The sequence below is a fragment of the Eriocheir sinensis genome, chromosome 40 (assembly GCF_024679095.1).
Source record: "Eriocheir sinensis breed Jianghai 21 chromosome 40, ASM2467909v1, whole genome shotgun sequence".
Taxonomy (NCBI): Eukaryota; Metazoa; Arthropoda; class Malacostraca; order Decapoda; family Varunidae; genus Eriocheir; species Eriocheir sinensis.
The window spans coordinates 1,311,497-1,325,000 of NC_066548.1; the positions used below are offsets into that span (position 1 = coordinate 1,311,497).

Genomic DNA, 13,504 nt, shown 5'->3' on the forward strand with positions numbered 1-13,504 from the left:
GGTGTAAGACTTTATTGTTTACATGGTAATGAATTCACCGACTGGTTTTGGCGTTCCTTAAGGAAAATAATGCATTCGGCCTCCACCTGATATGCTCGCGGAGGTTATTTACGGAAACCATGACGGATTACGGCGGCCGAGGGTTTATGCAGAGTGGAGGGCTGGATGGTGGAGTGCTTGGCGGGTGGATGCGGCGGCGGGGAGGAGCGAGGCGGCGGTGGTGATCCTCCCGCCCTGCAGGTCAGCGGGGGGCGGAAGGGACGATTCGGGTCGGCGGTAGTGTGTGGCGGGACGAGGCTGAGCGGGAGAGGAGCTGAGGGGCTGCAAACACTGCCTGACGGCCTCCTGTGGGATTGCTGCAGGTGCATGCGTTGGGAGGTTTAGTGTTTCAATTAGAGGTGAAGGCGACCATTATTTTGGCCAAGACAAATGGCTGCCGCGCTGGACGGCTCAGTAATATTGTATTTGTTGGTGCTGATTTGCGTTAATGGTTTCACCGAAGACGATCACATTAAATGTATTTATAAATGTAATTAAACACACACACACATCCATGATTAGAATTAATGGTTAAGTCGATAATATGAAACTGTTTTATGAATGTGATAATATACGTCCATTAATTACAAGCGTGGCGGCCTACGAAACCAGCAACAAGCGAGAGTGCCGGAGTGAGCTTGTGAGAAGTCTTCCTTTACGACGACGATGAGCTTGCCTGGTGCTACGGGGAGGGGCGCCGCGCAGTGAGGGAGTCTGCACGCACGCACGCAGGCACCCACTCACAAGCACACACACACACACACACACACACACACACACACACGCAAGCACCCGCCCACCCACTCGCCCACAGTCAGCCCCACGCATCAAGAACAGCGGGTGTTTCTGCCTCTTAAAACTCCACCGCCGCGCGAGTCTCCAAGAAGTGAATGCATAGAAGACACACGTGCACATTTTACAAGAGCTCTTTGCGAATCGTTGCGCTGCCCTGCTGGAATTTCTCTTGACGCGTGGGTCGCTTATAAAGGAAATAATATGCCGAGTTTCATTACTACATTCGTTTTATGCGAAACAAAAGGACGCAAACTAACAAGGCTGAAGTCGCAGATCTCCACTTTGATTTAAAAACTGCAATATTTTCTCATATTTCGAGAAGCGTAAAAGTAAACATCAAGGAAGAAGCCGCTTTGCATCTTAAAAGGAGAAAATATGTCTTGGCTCCGCGTCAGGGAACTCAAACAAAAGAGAGGAACATGAATGCAAACTAATACACTGTAACGATTAGGACGGGCTCACAAGACACTGAATAAGTCACTCGTGCCATACAGCCACAGTGATACAGAGCTTTGTCTCACGTGTGGCCACAAAAGTACAAAGCCTCGTTTTATGCCTGGCCACAGTGCTACAGAGCCTTCCCGGAACATCCAGACGCCGAGAAAGCACAGCCCTCAGCTTGCAGAGTTAAGCCTCCTGTGTAGCATCAGCGTGCACTCAAGATCGAGATAAACTCCATCGCGGGGCGGCGGAGTACTCGTGGCCCGCCGGCGCGAGAGCCTCCCAGACATCATAAAATAATCCCTAGAGCGTATAAACAATCGGGACGGCATCTGAGCAATCTAGACAGCATCAGGACTGCCGAGAGCGTCCTGAGAGCCGGTCAGACAGGGCAGGCAGGAGACAGCCCACCCATCACGCCGCGGCCTTACAGGGGGCGGGATGGAAACGACGCCATCAGTCGAGTGTGGCCTTATGAAACCTGATATTAATGCCATTTTCGTGATTATTGTGTAGGTCATTCCGGCGCCTCTGCCCAGGGCTCCCGCGGTGAACAATGCCCTGTTATAGCCGGCCTCGGCACCGCTTACACCGCACTCCACAACTCCCTTATTGTGACCGCGGGGGTGACGGACGGCCCCGACCTCCCGCGCCTCTATCAGTGACAGTCCGCCCGGAGAAATATTGCAAGCGGACTCATTCGCCATTCCAGGAACGGGATAAGTTTATTCGGAGACAAAGTGGAGGGGCGCCTATATAGTGTTGGGCGAGGGGCAAACACGCCGTGTGATATATGATATACGAGGGCGCCCACTGCGGCCACGACCAGAATCGCTATAAGCTCGTGGAAGGGATTATCTCCTCTGGGTCCGTATATTCGTCTTGTGGCTGTGTGGTCTGCGGGGCGGAGGGCAAAACAATGTGTGTGAGTGCCTCGAGCTGATCACACTCGGCTTGTTTTCCTGAGCGGAGGTACGACATGTGTCTGGGAGTCGCCGCCCGCTGTCGTCTGGTTGTGTAAGAGGCGTTGTCGTGTTCCTGGGCGGCGAGTATCAGTCCGGCGCAGCGGCCTTCGGGATCACCGCCGACAACGAGCAAGTAATCCATCAACATCTCTGAAACACAACCCCAAGCCCGCCTACCCCTGTCTACCTCCGAGTCGCGCAGAAGCCGTTATGACGCGTGTTATCGTAATCGATGTAACGCACTGCCCCCTCCCCTTCCGCCCGCCCCGGCCAAGACCCACCCACGACCCACCGAGGGCCGCGGCCGGACCCACCGCACACTCAAGTCCTCATATTTCCACAGCAGTGCAACCTTAGTCGTCCCATCGTCCGCCGGAGTCCCTGATAACGCCGCCGCAGTGTTGCCAAGGCCGGGCCGCTTGGCTGTCCCTCAGGTTATCTTCACCATCTCACGTCTCTACACCGCACCCGTCGTGTTCATTAGGGCGTCAGAAGCAGAGTGAGGAACAACTCCTTACTTTCACCACTGATCGCCCCCACATGTATCCTCGCAGGGGGACACACGTGACGCTCCTGACCCGCGAAATAGTATTCCAAGCAGGTGTACGCGGCGGCTGCTCCCGTATAAGCCAACGCGTTAGCCTGTGGGCGGCGCACGTAATACTGGGCAGATAAAGGTGCTCTCCTGCCCTTTCCTTCAGCCCTAACCACTGCCAGGGAGACAATGGTTGTAATGAGGCGCTGGACTGGCGAGGTGCGAACGACAGCCGCGTGCCGCAGCCCACACCTTGGCCACGGTTATCGAGCGGCTTACAGACCAGAATGGCGATGATGAGTCGGGCTCATTGCCAGGGAGATTGATCGATACCACGTGGCTAATTAGCGCGAGGACTGTGGGCGGGGCTTAACGAGGAGACAGAACAACAACAGTGTGACTCTTGAGCGCGCCAGATCCTGAGAGGGGAGTGGAGGGAAAAAGGGAGAGGAAGAATGGAAGAAGAATAGAGAAGAAGGAACTGTAGTGTAGCAACATCAACTTTATGACGAAAAGTATGATAAAAAAATCCTAAAACAGTAAAGCCATTGGTGACGTAACGCAGGAACAGACGGATAAAGGAACAGAGCACATCACGCACCCCTTCCCAGCCGCTCGCCCGCGCCCATGCAAACAAAAGCACCCAGTGAGCCCACGTCGATTATCCTCCACGGCCGAGAGTTCTCCTTTCTTTCCCCGCGTAGAAAACTCACGCGGGGCTAAGGTTTCCGCGCCATATGTCAAACACCGGCGAACAAAACTACTAAATACACACACACGCACACACACACTCACCCTTTCCGTCGGTGCTTCGAGACCCTTGATCAGCTCGGCCCTTCCTCCTCGCCTCGCCTCGCCCCGCCGCGCCGCCTCACGGGGACATCCTCGCCTGGAATAGAGACGGGAGGCTCAGGTTCGCGATAGTTCACTTTCTGGAAAATCCCTCCCCGTAATAAATGAATCTATAATGAGCGAGGCCGCCGTGATGCCGGTCTGCGAGTCACCTGATCTGCCCGCCCACCCCGACTCCTTCCCGACCAGCCTCGCCCTCTTCCCTGTCCCACCCCGCCCTCTCCGCTCCATCCCGCCCCCGCCTGCCACCCTTCCCGTCCGCGGTGGTGGGGCCTTGCACGTGTACGGCTTCCTCGTGAGCCGTACGGAGAAACAGATAAAATAGCACGGATTTAAACGCACAGAAAATACCATCAGGTTTTATATTAAGTCAGCAACGAATCATTGTTCTCATTTTAACGTTGATGGGATTTTTTTTTCTCGTATATAAATATTGCCTGCACACACACACACACACACACACACACACACACACACACACACACACACACACACACACACACACACACACACACACACACACACAAGAATGCCCGGGGAAACTCGAGCACGCCCGCCTCACCTTCGTGCCCCCGGAAGTCCAGCTCACGGCGTCTCAGGAGTCTGGAAAAGAAAAGTGAAAAGGTGACCCAAAACCAGCCATCGCGCAACCAGGGCAGGAGAAAGTGGTATCGACAATATATATTTTGTTTAAGTGTTCGCCTATAGCGCCGGTAGGCTTTCTTCAGGGGCCTGGTCTGGTGGTAGGCCCAAGCCCGTCATGGCGCAGGCAATTTTTTAAGGTGGCGCCATTTATTCTTGCCTCGACGCACTACAAATCCTTTTTAGCCATCCCTTCCCCGAGGCTCTACCACACGCGTTCAGGAACTCTCCTCTATCACCCCCAAGCAAGGCATACGCTAAGTGATGAAGACAAACGAAAAAGGTTAGGTAGTGGGAGCATGCCAGCCCAAGGAATAGGGTAAAGGAGAGAGCGTGAAGGAATACAGTACAGGAAAAGAACAAGACAGGACATGGTGGGAAGGAGCAGGGGAGGGTAGGAATCGGAGGAGGACAAATTAGAGGTTGTACGAGGAAAGACAAGCAAAAGGAATAGAACCACACGAAACCTGCCGCAGATGACAGTATGCTCCCCGTTAGTTAGTAGTAGAATACACGAAAGGTTTGGAGGCATAGCGAAGAAACACTCATTAGAATCCGACTGACCCCCTCTTTGACCTTTAGAAATAGGGGATGTGAGAAGCGAGAGTCTTATAATACCAGCCTACGTAGAGTCCTGGCAGCACATCTGACGAACTGAGCAACATTGAAAAACAACACGCCTCTTCCAGCAAGATAGCGGCCTGCCCCTGAAGCCGCGCCGCCCTCAAGCTGTTCCACTTCCTGCATTCGTCCGCTCCCCAGCAGAGGCTCCGCATATTCACTTTCCCTCTCGGCACATTACACTGCATACCGATTGCACTGTCAGATAGCGGCACAAAACTACGCAGCAGGAGTTTTATTGAGAGGTCCAAGCCACTAACGTCATTTTGATTTGTTTTAGTAATTAGTTCAGGGTATTGATAAAGTGTTCAAGTAGTCGGGAAATATATCTTGACGCTGACAAGTTTGCAGCCCCGGAAGTACGAACATAACTGCTCCTTGATTTCAATACTCTCTTAGAATATATATATGAAGCTAAATAAATGTATAGATAAAAAGATAAAATGGTCGAATAAGAGAAAAAAGAACAAGAAGAACAGGAACAAGAAGAGCAATAACAAGAAGAAGAACAAGAACAAGAACAAGAACAAGAAGAAGAAGAAGAAGAAGAAAAAGAAGAAGAACAAGAAGAACAAGAAGAAGAAGAAGAAGAAGAAAATAATAATAATAAGAATCGCTAACGAGGGTTGATTCCTCCTCTGACTCCATAATCTTATACTGAACACCTGTCTTCAATACCTTAACCCCAACAACACATCAACCAACAAAGCAAACAGCATCCTAAGAACATTAAACAATACGAGATCGATCTAAAAACACACGGCATTTATAACCACCCCAGTTCTTCCTCTCTCTGGTCTCCACTAATTCCTTATCTAATCGTTCATAAGGTGGCCAGTAATTTGTTGGCTGAGTGTACGTGTAACCGGCTAAGGGGCGCGCCGATTGTGTATTTATAGATGTCTTGTATGCAATAAATGTTCGAATCGAGTCCAGCGGCGGGGTAAGGCAGGTAGGTAGATGGGTAAGCATGCAGGTGCGCCCCGTCTCGCTGTCTATACGGGCATACTAATGAACTCACTCATCGACGGTATTCAATTAAGCGTCTAACTGCCCGCCGCAACACGTTAAACAGCGGCGAGCTCCTCCGTGGCAGCATCCAGAGTGATTAAGCGCATCATCTGGGGCCACACTAATCTGCCACAATTAAATCTACGGTAACCGATCCGGGGCCGAAGTTATTAGCTAATTTTGCATTCCTGGAATTGCATGATTAATGGGAGGGCGTCGCGTAATAGCAAGCATCAGGCCCACACTGCCGCAGTAAATTGTTCTTCTCTATAATATTTCACGATGGTATCTGGGCGCGCCATGTTGGGCCGCCTGCACACCGCCGGCCCGGCAGATAATTCCCTGATGACTCCCGGCCGGCAAAACTATTACAATTATAGCTCGTCCGTCACGCTAAGAGACGAGCACAACATTTCCAACACATAAACAAAACCAACAAGTCTAATCGCCGGCCAAGGTTACGAGCGGCGTTTAGGGGCGAGGCAGGAAACGGGTTCTGCGGCGGTGGCTACTAAGACGACCCATCGACGAGGCATATGGGAGAGCCGCGCCTCGTTCCTCCGCTGACTTACTCACTCACAGATGCTAGAAATCGTCCCTAGTAAAACCCGTGGCGGTGTACTATTGCTAAAAAGACCCAGATGAGGAATATAGGAGAACTTCACCTTGTTGTTCCTCTTACACTCTGACAGACGCTAGAAATCAGCCCTTTAGTGAAGCCTGTGGCGGTATACTATTGCTAAAAAGACCCATCGAGGAATATAGAGCTTCACCTCGCTGTTCATCTGACCCACACCCTCACAGATGCTAGAAATCGACCCTAGTGAAGCCTGTCAGTGTACTTTTGTTTCGTCAAGGCTTAGAATTGAGGCTGCAGAAAATTCCCATCGAGGGTGTATATCAGAGAAGCCCACCTCAACGTTCCTCTTCCTTGCACTCTTAGAAATATCACTATCATCCCCAATACAGCTTGTAATAGCACTGTTGCGGGCGGTGGTGTTGGACTATTGCTTATTAGAATTCAGTTAAGGCTGCTAAGATGATCCATTCGAAAAAGGAGACGGGATGACCTCACAACTCTCTATTCCTTTGATTTGCAGTTTGGAGAAGGATAGATGGAGGAGTAATTGAGGGTCAGAATGAAAAGAAGATATAAAGAGTAGGAGTAGGAGGAGTAGGAAGGCCAGGAGTAGGAGTAGGTCAGGATTATAAAGGAAAGGGTAGGAGGAGCCGACCCGCGCCAAAAAATGAAAATAAGACGAAATTAATCAAGCTTTCGATAGCGGCCAATTATCATATTAATTTCTTTGTACTAATTAAGGAAAAAAAGGTGAGCGAGACTGGCTGGCTGGCTGGTTAGGTGGTGGTGGTGGTGGTAGTGGTGGTGGTGGTAGTGGTGGTAGTGGAGGTGGTTGCTGTTCAAGTTTAAAGGGAAAAAAAGGAGAAAGATGGGAAGAGAAGAGAAGGGAAGGGCAAGGAAGGGAAGGAAAGGGAAGGGAAGGGAAGGGAAGGGATGGGAGGGGAGGAGACGGAAAGGGAAGGGGAGGAAAGGAAAGGGAAGGGAAGAGAAGGGAAGGGAAGGGAAGAGAGAGAAAGGAAGGGAGAAGAAGCTTGGGTGAGTCATGAGGGAAAGACAGGGAGAAGAGGAAAATAGGCGAAGGAAAGGAGCAAGAGAAGAAGGAAAATAACAGCGAAGGTAAAGGGAAGTAGAGAGAAAAAGGGAGGAGGAGGAAAAGAGGGAGGTAATTAAGGAAGGGAAAGAAGGGACAGAGAGAGAGAGAGAGAGAAAGGGAGGAGAAAAGGAGGAACGGAGAGAAGAAATTAGGGAAGGGACGGAAGAGAGAGAGAGGAGAGAAGAAAGAAAGGAGAGGGAAAAGAGGGAAGAAGCTAAGGAAGGAGAGGAAGGTAGAGAGAAGAAATGGAAATAGGGAAGAGAGAAAGAGGAAAAGAGAGAGGAAATTACGCAAGGGAAGGGAGGGAAGGGAGGGAGGAAGGGAGGCGAGACGGTGTTCCTTGTCCCCGTTTGGGCGAGTCTGCCCTGCGAGGTGGCTGATTAATTGCCTAATGAGCTGTCAAATGATTTATGAGGAGCTGAAGGAGAGGGAGCTGGACCGGTCTCTCTCTCTCTCTCTCTCTCTCTCTCTCTCTCTCTCTCTCTCTGGTCTCTCTCTCTCTCTCTCTCTCTCTCTCTCTCTCTCTCTCTCTCTCTCTCTCTCTCTCTCTCGGTTCTAACACACTCTAACTTTCTTTATCTCTCTGAATATTCCTCTCCCTACCACGTCATCTTGCCTCTTCCTCTTCCTCCTCCTCCTCCTCCTCCTCCTCTTCCTCCTTTTGTAACTCCTCTTCCTATGCTCTTCCTCTAGTCTAGACACAACATCCTTTCCAAACTTTTTCTCTTCCTCATCCTGCCGCCCCTCCTCCTCCTCCTCCTCCTCCTCCTCCTCCTCTTCCTCCTGCTGCTGCTCCGCCTCCTCCGCTGCTCACCTGCCGCTGCCTAGTCGCCCGAGTTCATTAGGCACGGAGATAATATCCATACTCGTTATCCAATAATATTCTTGGATTACGGCCGCCCTGGGTGGGGCCACAACGATACGGGACCCGACACCGAGGCGCTGGTGTCCCCTTACATGGCCCCGAGCACCCGCACACACACACACACACACACACACACACACACACACATGGCCTTAATTTTTTATTTTTTTCTTTTTCGAGTTTGAGGAGAAATCGAACAAAGTTTTTTTTTTGTGTGTGTGTGTGTTGGGTTCTGTTGGTATGTGTGCTTGTGTGTTGGTGTGTGTGTGTGTGTGTGTGTGTGTGTGTGTGTGTGTGTGTGTGTGTGTGTCCATCCCTTCCCTCTCTGTCCTCACATTTTATCACTTTCTCCTGAGCCCTTTCGTCCTCCTCCTCAAGTTTCCTTCCTTATGCCTCCTCCCTCCTCCTTATACCCCACCCCCTTTTTTTTAATCAAGGGAAGGGAAGGGAAGGGAAGGGAAGGGAAGGGAAGGGAAGGGAAGGGAAAGAAAGGGAAGGGAAGGGAAGGGAAGGGAAGGGAAGATAAGGAAAGGGAGCGAAAAGTAGGGAAAGAAATGAACGTGGAGGAAAAGGAGAGCAAGGAAAGAGAAAAAAAGTAAAGTAAAGGGAGAAGAATGGACGGAAAGGGAAAGAAAGGGCGGAAAGGAAAGAGAAATAAAGGGATAGGAAATCTGAATGAAAAGAGGAAAAGGGAAAAGAAAAGAGAAATTAGTAAAATAAGGTCAAGAAGAGGAAGCGGGTTACGGGCGAAGGCACAGGTGAGGGGAAAGGAGAGACAGTATAGGAGTGTACAATTGTATGGAGTAGTTCGTTAGTTGTTCTGGTGTATAATCTGTTCACTTAAGTCTGGCCCAAGTTGACAAAATAGACCTAAGCGTATTCGTAAGCACAGTGCAGATTAAGTGCTCCGTGAGATAAACACAAACAGAGGTTAAAGAAAACTTGGAAGCCATACCAGTAGCCAGTCAGCACTCAGCTTGCAAACACGCTTATAGGTTTATGTTGTCAGCTTGGGTCGGACTTAAGTGAACAGACTATAAGTATTGTTTATCGGGCATCTTATTTGTTTACCCCCGGCGCCCAAGCCCTTCCTTTCCCTCCTGACCTGCTCTCACAGTCCCCATCCTACTGTCGTTCTCCTGTCAAAAATACCTTTCCTTTCCTTTGAATGTGCGAGTGTCCTTGGATGAAGATGGCACTCTCTGACGCAGCCCTTGTATAGTCCTTTTTAATCCTTTAGCTCTTAACGATCCTTCATGTTAGTTAATCCTGTAGTGCTGCTTCATCTCCTTCTTCTCTCTTCCTCAGCTAAGCTCACCTCCTCCCACCACCTTCCCCTCTCTTAAACTCTTTCTCTTCCTTTTAATCCCTTTGCTCTTAACGATCCTTCATGTTAGTTAATCCTGTAGTGCTTCATCCTTATCTTCTTATCTCCCGCACTCAGCTAACCTCACCTTCCTGCACCTTTCCCCCTCTCTTAAACTCTTTCTCTTCCTTTTAATCCCTTTGCTCTTTACTATCCTTCATGTTAGTTAATCCTGTAGTGTTTCATCCTTATCTTCCTCCTTAATCTCCCTTGACCTCCTCTTACCTCAGTCACTCCACGTCAGCACTCTAACCTCACCTTCCTGCACTTTCCCCTCTCTCTTAATCTCTTCCCTCTCCTTACTTTACCTTTATTTTTATCTTTACTTACTTACGCAGATTTTCTTACTCACACGCCCTGACTTTCACCATTCCCTTGCAGCTCTCATCCTCTCTCCTCCTCCTCGTCCTCCTCCTCCTCCTGCTCCTTCTCACCTTCCACCTCCTTCTTCCACGGCCTCCCCTCCTCACCCCCCCCGCAGTAAGGGTGAGGAGGGGGGTAGGCAGTCATTAATTCCACTCACCCGCCACTAATAACGGTAACCAAGATTTACTCGCCATAAAACCCATGTAAATTTTCCCGCCACCAGCGCGAGACACTTTAATCATCGGCGCCACGATTAAGACGCGCCGACGGGATGATCCTTGTTTATTGGCTGCGAGGTTAGTTTATTTATTACTCATTTTATTGATGGATTATATAATGGAGTAATTTTCAGATTTCACGAACGGTTTGTTAGTTTAATCTTTTTTGACGGTACAGGACAAAGCAACAGCGAAAAGGGACAGAGGAAGGTGCTTAGAGATGCCTTCATACTCCCCTCCAGAAAGATAATGGTATCACAAGACACGTTCGCTTCTCACATCATCTATTTCTAAAGGTCAAAGAGGGGATCAATCAGCTTGTAATGAGTGTTTTTTTAGGCTCATGGTACAGAAGAAGGGTCAAACTACCACTATGGTCATAAAACTGATACTGGAAATGCACACAACTCCTGCGAAAGCCTTGTTAAATAGGTGTTTTTGGGCGGCGAAATGTCTTATAATACTACCCAATAATAGGTCGTAGGAAGGAGGGATTACAGGGGAAGGAATTAAGGTTGATGCATCCAGGGTTTACCCGTGAAAGGGATGAAAGAATTGAGACTACTGGTTCACTCCTGCGCTGGGGCTTTGGACAGGGTATTACAGGGGAAGGAATTAAGGTTGATGCATCCAGAGTTTACCCGTGAGAAGGATGAAAGAACTGAGACAACTGGTTCACTCCTGCGCTAAGGAGTTGGACGGCATATAGATGAGCTTGGGTAGCCATTTCTTTGACAGTTCCAATATTAACAGCACGCCAAGCCTCATTCCTTGTAAACTATCTGCGAAACATTTTTACGGGTTAATGGTTAGATCGATTTATTGATATTTTCTTTTTGTAATATTAAGTCGAATATGCCACGAAAAAGATAATCGGAAGTGATGCATGTGGAAATAGATTAGAGGCTGCCGCTGGTGTCTGAGTTGGGAATAACTAGCACAATTTAGTTAGGGAGAGCGCTGAATACGGCCAACAACAAACTGTATAAGATTCTGTTCATTCATATCGTAAACACATCTCGATATCAAGTCGCTTAATGTAAACATCGGAGTTTGAGTCACGGCGGTTTATTTTATGGCCAGACTCAATCAAACTCGCCTCCAAACACACTGAACTTCACTCACGGCCGAGACAAACAGGCGGGCAAGACAAGGCGAGCAAGCATCCTCCTACGCCGCTGCGAGGTGAGGTGCTGCCAAGCGTATAATTGAGCAGTGCAGCGTTAGTTGTGGCTTTCTTTACTTCGCGGGAGCACGCACACTCTCCATGATGGCTTCAGCTCCTCAAGGCTGCCCGGATGAGGGGGTCGAGGCGGCTTCTAATAAGTATCGGTAAATATCACAGTCATGGCCCACGGAGAACACGCGAGCCCGGGCACCTCCAAGGGATCGTGTCGAGGAGGAGAAAGATTAACATCCCCCTCGCTGCCCCCCGATACTTGTAGGGGATGTCACCGCCCCTCTACCAGCCCTCAGCGGCGGGCGAGAGGGCGGCCGCGTGTTCTATCAGCGCACTCCAGCCTCAACAAACTGTGGAGGGAGGTGCTTAGAGGGTTGCTGGAGAGGGCTGAGTTCGTGCCCCTTCGACCTCTGGAGCCTCTCGGTTACTCCTGTGCCGAAGATGACTCAGAAGGCTTTAACGAATAGTAGAGGGAGATGCTTATGTAGAGTTAGAGAGGCTTGGTTACCTTCCCTTACCCCCTTGACTCCTGAAGGCTCTCGATTACTCCTGTGCCAAAGAGGACTCAAGAGATGTTCGTTGGAGGTTAGAGAGGCTTGGATACCTCCCTCCCTGCTCCTGGCTCCTGAAGGCTCTCCATTGCTCCTGTGCCAAAGAGGACTCAAAAGATGTTCATTGGAGGTTAGAGAGGCTTGGATACCTCCCTCCCACCTCCTGGCTCCTGAAGGCTCTCCATTGTTCCTGTGCCAAAGAGGATACAGACTACCTTGATACGCCGTGAAGGGAGATATTTAGTAAACTGTCGGAGAGCCAAATTAGAGATACTTCTGCAACCAATATCAGTCTATGTCTTTCGGCGTCTTCCTCTATTTGACTTTTTGGCAGCCATCTTGTAATTCTGTTTGTCCCTTTGCTTGCATCCTTGAGCAGTACATTCTTCTCTATGGTAATAAAACATACACGATAGTTCTCTTCGTCTCCTTGCCTATGTCCCTGAGTGGTCCATTCTTCTTCACGGTTATAAAACAAGCAGGAAAGCTGAAATTTAAATCCCAAAAGTAATCTATGCATTTTTATCAACAGCGGCAGAATGGTCAGAAAAGCTTCACTCTTCACCTCGCCCCTTCAAGACCCACGCACCCAACGCCACACGCTTCCGGGCAACTTGAGGCTTTGTTACGAAGGCTCTGTATTCAGCGAGTCGCCGCCGCCTCGGGGCTCGCGGACACAGGTGTTATCAGGGCGACGGAGGCACCTCCCAGCGGCGAGAGAAGGCAAGGCTGACGCGGCGAAAAAGGCTGCCGGGAAAAGGGGAAGCTTCGGGGGGTTGTTTGAATGACACACACACACACACACACACACATACACACACACACACGGGCGGGCTTTTTTTCATTATTGTTTCTCTTTTTTGCCCCTGAACTGTTTCCTTTACTGTAAAACACACACACACACACACTGACCAGCCGGCGAGGTCCTGGTCACCATTTTGTTTGTGTTGTCACCTCCGCCTTGTCCTCCTGCCGCTGCCCCGTTCCCAGGTCTAAACATCGCCATGCCCAGACCGGTGACATATGTATCGGTGTGGCGCTTATGCAAAGATGCCTGTTTCTCCTCGCCCTCAGCTCCCCGCCACCACCACCACCACCACCCCCACCACCACTGCCACCACCACCACTACCACACCCTCCACGCCCTCCGCGGCCACCACTATGCGCCCTTCACTGACCCTTGACACGTGCACTCTCGATCAATGGCTATGGGATCGTGGTATGAGCTTACTACTACTACTACTACTACTACTACTACTACTACTACTACTACTACTACTACCACTTTTACCACTATTTTTACTCTCTCTCTCTCTCTCTCTCTCTCTCTCTCTCTCTCTCTCTCTCTCTCTCTCTCTCACACACACACACACACACACACACA

The 13,504-nt window shown here is 49.9% G+C and overlaps 1 long non-coding RNA gene across 1 annotated transcript in view; it reads right to left on the reverse strand.

Moving 5' to 3' along the window:
* The window catches only part of LOC127009164 (uncharacterized), a 252,498-nt gene that overhangs the window by 36,798 nt on the left and 202,196 nt on the right, over positions 1-13,504 (reverse strand). Inside the window, exons 5-6 of the long non-coding RNA XR_007761690.1 lie at positions 4,190-4,230; positions 3,571-3,664 (exon numbers count right to left, since the gene is read on the reverse strand). This is a non-coding gene — a long non-coding RNA (uncharacterized LOC127009164). The remainder of the gene's footprint in view (positions 1-3,570; positions 3,665-4,189; positions 4,231-13,504) is intronic.